The following is a 5,228-nucleotide window of genomic DNA, read 5'->3' as shown; positions in this document are numbered from 1 at the left end:
GCTCTCTAGAATCCGAAGCGCCCGCCACCTACACTATAAAATAGATGCTGAAGCCGCGGCTGAAATCGGTCACTTGGTATTTTCTGTACAGTGAATGGCACGTAGTGCACTATATTGGGGACAGGGAACGATTCAAACAGTGTAAATATGCTTTCTATTGAGGAAACAAAGAAGTCTGGTTTGGCGCTGTGCCACGCTAACCACCGCACCACACACACTGCTCCGGTCCAGAGACACGATAGCACGGAGCGGATCACATGTGCGAGTCGGCGCAGACCAGAAAATGTTTCGGAGCTATATGAATTCTACACAGAATGCTATATTTTATAGCAATATGGATGAGATTGTGACTGGCATACCCTGTCAAATGCGGCTTTACGGAGCTCAACGGCTCTGAACGGCTCTAGCCCACTATAACTATAATATACAAATTAAATTTAAAAAAATTAAAAAGGGGCGGGGCTGCTTGATATATCCCGCCCTGTCTTCCTGTTTCAGTTCAAATGACGTCAACACAGTAACGCTGCGTGTTTCTAAGCATTTCAGGGGACATTTAACTCCCTTCACCTGTTTTCCCCTCGTCAGCTGGCCTACTTAAAGTCTTCCTTCTGTTCAGTAGTTTGTCGGTGATTGTTTGATGTTTCATGTTGGATGTTAGGACCCTGAGAGTAGTGACATATTCGCACGGGATTAGTATTATCTGGGGACCTTGTGTGATTTTGAAATTACCCCCCTACATCTGAATTTCGTGTGGTGCATTCGCACGGGATAAGCAAAGCCTGGGATTTTACTCGAATTTACTGACTTATCTCCCGGATACCTGGATGTCAAGGCTTTGCGAGTCCCGTTCTATGGTCCAGATGGATTTGAAAAAAAAATAAACTAATATAGTTTCGTGCGCTGTGTCATTTACATTTCACCAGGTTAATAATTATCAATCTCAAACTTTGTGCTTGGTTTATTTGTAACACATTAACCTCAAAACCTTTTCAGCTTTCTCTTTCTGCAAATTGTATGGTGTAGCGATATGATGACAGCACCCAGAATACTATCAAACACTCCAACGCAGCTCCATTCTTCGTGAAAGATGGATAAAAAGGTGCACAGGAAACAAAAACCTCAGAAAATGATATACAACTTGCCAAATGCTGGCCATATCACAGAGAGATGCCGATTCGCACTGGACTAATATTATCACAGGACCTCGGTGTTCAGCGAAATATGGTAGGTCTTTTGCGGGGGAATTTTTACATTACAAATTACAGACATGGCCGATTCGCACGGGATTAAGATCACAGACAACCTCCGCAATTATTACAAATGACTGGAGGTCACCAGGTAATACTAATCCCGAGCGAATAGGGTTTGAGACTTTTCGTTGTGGATTATCCTTTGTCTTCTGCACCTTCCTTAGAGAGACTGTAACACAAACATTTGAGCAGGAGGAATTTGGTTGAATTGACACGGAATGACCCTATTTAAACTAAATGTACAAAAAGGGTAGATGCTTTTTGCAAGAGTATAAACAAATACAGTAGCATCTTGCAAATAAACTGTGTAAATAAATAGTGATAGATGTTTTTCACACAAACTATCAATGGAATATTCTATTTATATTGCAGCTAAATAGCCTATATCTGAGCAATGGTGGGCAGAATTAGTAATAATAGCCAATAACAAGAAGGTTAGACAGAGCTATGATAAAATCTTGATCATGAAAATTTGAGTTTTTGTCCACTGTTTTTGCTTTTTGTTGTTTCTTGTTAAATGAAGATTGGCGTTGTGGGCTATGTTTTGCTAAAATATAGATGCTTTTATTCAAAGTGACTTTTTACAAGTGAGCTTTTCTTTTTACAACACGATATTCATCACATTCTCGTCAAAATTTGTGTAGCCTAATGTTTTGTTATTTTATTTTTATTTTAGTGTAACAATTATTTAGACACGGAGCAAAAACAATGTACATAACTACTAAAATGTAAGACATATATATTTTTAAACAGAGATATTTCGTGGCATTATTTTGCTCAAAATTCTGTCAGATATTTAATGGAACCTTGGAGGTACATTTTACTAGTTTTTCTTGATTGTTTTTGCCAGGAATGTCTGAAATATCATCAGCTTTGCAGTGTAATTCATAATTTGCATGATTTATCATTGATTTCATGCTGCTGTTGATTCAATGCATCAGAGCCCTCGGCATATGGAAAGCTGTCATCTCTCACGACTCAAGGTCCATAGACACATGTCAGTACCCTTTACTTAGATCGATGGTATTGATAAGCTTAGCATTACCAAGTTTTTCCATTAAATCCGCACAAGGCATAAGATATAAATCAAATGCGTTCTATGCTTTTTTGGCATGAATACCACTGGATTATACCATTCTCTCCTGTCCTACTTCTCATCAGTGGACCTACAGTGCCCATTCCCAGCCACTGAATTCCTTATTTTTTGCTGTTTTTCGACTCACCAAATTGCTCCAGTACTACAGTTGCATTGGCTGAAAGATCTCCAGCAAACACTAAACACATGTAAACTCCTTTATCCTCAGTTCTGACACTCTTCAGTCTGAGAGAGAAGTTTCCTTTGGGGATCTCAGCAGTGAAGAACTCAACTCTGTCTCTGTATTGTTCATCTGATGAATCTGAGAAAGTCTCATTGTTTTGGAAGAGCAGAACCAGAATATCTCCATCTGTCCTTAGCCATGAAACCTCAATGTGTTCAGGTTTGATGTGAGAGTCTACAGAGCAGCTCAGAGTGACATCCTCACCCACAGACGCAGATACAGAGTCACCTATTCCTGATACTAGCAAATGCTCTGAAATAAGAAAATAGAATAAAACTGAAATAGGAGCTTAAAATATTCAGTGCCCATTCCCAGCCACTGAATTCCTTATTTTTTGCTGTTTTTCGACTCACCAAATTGCTCCAGTACTACAGTTGCATTGGCTGAAAGATCTCCAGCAAACACTAAACACATGTAAACTCCTTTATCCTCAGTTCTGACACTCTTCAGTCTGAGAGAGAAGTTTCCTTTGGGGATCTCAACTCTGTCTCTGTATTGTTCATCTGATGAATCTGAGAAAGTCTCATTGTTTTGGAAGAGCAGAACCAGAATATCTCCATCTGTCCTTATCCATGAAACCTCAATGTGTTCAGGTTTGATGTGAGAGTCTACAGAGCAGCTCAGAGTGACATCCTCACCCACAGACGCAGATACAGAGTCACCTATTCCTGATACTAGCAAATGCTCTGAAATAAGAAAATAGAATAAAACTGAAATAGGAGCTTAAAATATTTTTATGATTAACAAAATTAGGTTTTTAATCACCAGCGTCTTTTATTTGAACCACAGTTTCACCAGAATCCTGCTTACTGTATACTCTACATGTGTATCGTCCCTCATCTTCAGCTCTCAGATTGTCCAGAAGGAGAGAGAAGTTTCCACGTTGAATCTGATCAGTAAAGAAATGAGCTCTATCATGATACTCCTGCTGCTGGGCCTCTGGTCGACTCTCACCATCCAGAAACAGATGAACCAGAGCCTCTGAGTCTGTTCTTCTCCATTCCACCTTCAGATCCTCCATTAGTAAGAGTTCATCAACATAACAGAGCAAAACCACTGAAGATCCCAGAGGAGCAACCAGAGGAGCAGAGGGACCATGCACAATGAAGCCTATAAAGTAAACAAACTTTATTCATTAAATACTTGGCTGTTTAACTTGTTTCAACAATTCCAATGTTACATTACGTACGCACCAAAGAAATCATTAAAAAAAACATAATAAATTACATAAAATGTGTAAAAAATAACTCCTCTTCAACAACTGAGCACAATGCCCCATTACCACACCATTTCATCTCAAACGTTAATAGATCCTTTGAAGACTTCTTTGAAACAAAAATCAATCAACACTCGTGATTTCACCAAATTTAAAAACCATTACCACCACATCTTCACCAGACAATCTTTCAACCTTACTTTTCCTGCTCATATAAATGGCAAAGTTCAAAATCTGACATGTAAACCTATTACCTCTAACAAATTTAAAACCAAGAATACAAATTCTCATAGAAAACAATTTGTTAAGTGAGGTAGAAAGTTGAATTTATAAAATGACCCCGTTCAAAAGTTTACATATGCTTGATTCTTAATACTGTGTTGATACCTGGATGATCCACAGCTGTTTGTTTTTTTGTGATACTTTTCACACTTTTCAGGTATTTATTTGTAAAAAAAAATTGGACACATTTATCATTTTCTTTCCAATTCACAATTATGTGTCCCTTTGTGATAGTCCATCACATAAAATCCAAATAAAATACATTTTTGTTTGTGGTTGTAATGTGACAAAATGTGGAAAAGTTCAGTGGGTATGAATAATTTTGCAAGGCACTGCTGTACATAAGAGCTGTACCTCTGTTTATGAAAAAAAACAAAAACTTTTTATTTATAGGAATTATTAGAAGAAACCTAATACTGCCACAAAAATACAGCATGTTTTACTTTTGAAATGATTTGGCAACCAATACAAAACTATTCAAGTTATTTGTAACAGAATGTCACCAGACCGTCTGCTTTACAATTTAGTTTTCAGTCTCAGTTTGTTGGGTTTTTTTACTCCAGAGGAACTCCTCTTTTGCAGACAGACAGAGCAGTCAGAGTACAGGATAAATATAGATGAGTCGGTTTCTCATATCTGTGTCTGTGAAACATCAGGATCAGTCAGATTCTCCATTTCATGATTCTGTGTTCTGTTAAAAACAAGACATTGCTATTTGGCAACTACACATCTCTACTACACGCAAAGATCAAACCTTATATTGATGATCAGCTGACACATCATATGCAATTATTACCTTACCCTGACATTTATTAAAAATCTGAACTTACCCAGATGTAACAATCCTCCCTATGTGACAGGAGAGATAAGAGAGACTAAGTTGTTTAAAAATGTTAATAACGGATTTAGCAAAATTAGAATTACTGTATAAAAGGCCAAACTTAAATAACGCTGGCTCTCCCTACTGGACACTTTTAATTTGATGCATTTCTATGTTTTACCAGAGTTTAACCCCCTTAATTTCAATCACTGAATCTGTTGCAAATCAGCATTATAGATATTTGCAAATATATCAGTGACTCAACAGCTCATTTCAGGCAAATACAATACTGGGCTAATACTAATATATCATTATTGAACAATTTTGTATTTATATATATA

The 5,228-nt window shown here is 37.5% G+C and overlaps 1 pseudogene; it reads right to left on the bottom strand.

Moving 5' to 3' along the window:
- Window positions 1-3,848, bottom strand: part of LOC107570708 (butyrophilin-like protein 2) — a 6,516-nt pseudogene extending 2,668 nt beyond the window's left edge.
- Window positions 3,849-5,228: the final 1,380 nt, after the last annotated feature.

Source organism: Sinocyclocheilus grahami, unplaced genomic scaffold (genome assembly GCF_001515645.1).
Source record: "Sinocyclocheilus grahami isolate Dianchi unplaced genomic scaffold, SAMN03320097.WGS_v1.1 scaffold1496.1, whole genome shotgun sequence".
Classification (NCBI taxonomy): domain Eukaryota; kingdom Metazoa; phylum Chordata; class Actinopteri; order Cypriniformes; family Cyprinidae; genus Sinocyclocheilus; species Sinocyclocheilus grahami.
The sequence above is the reverse complement of the archived record's forward strand: the minus strand, read 5'-3'. Positions and strand labels throughout refer to the sequence as shown.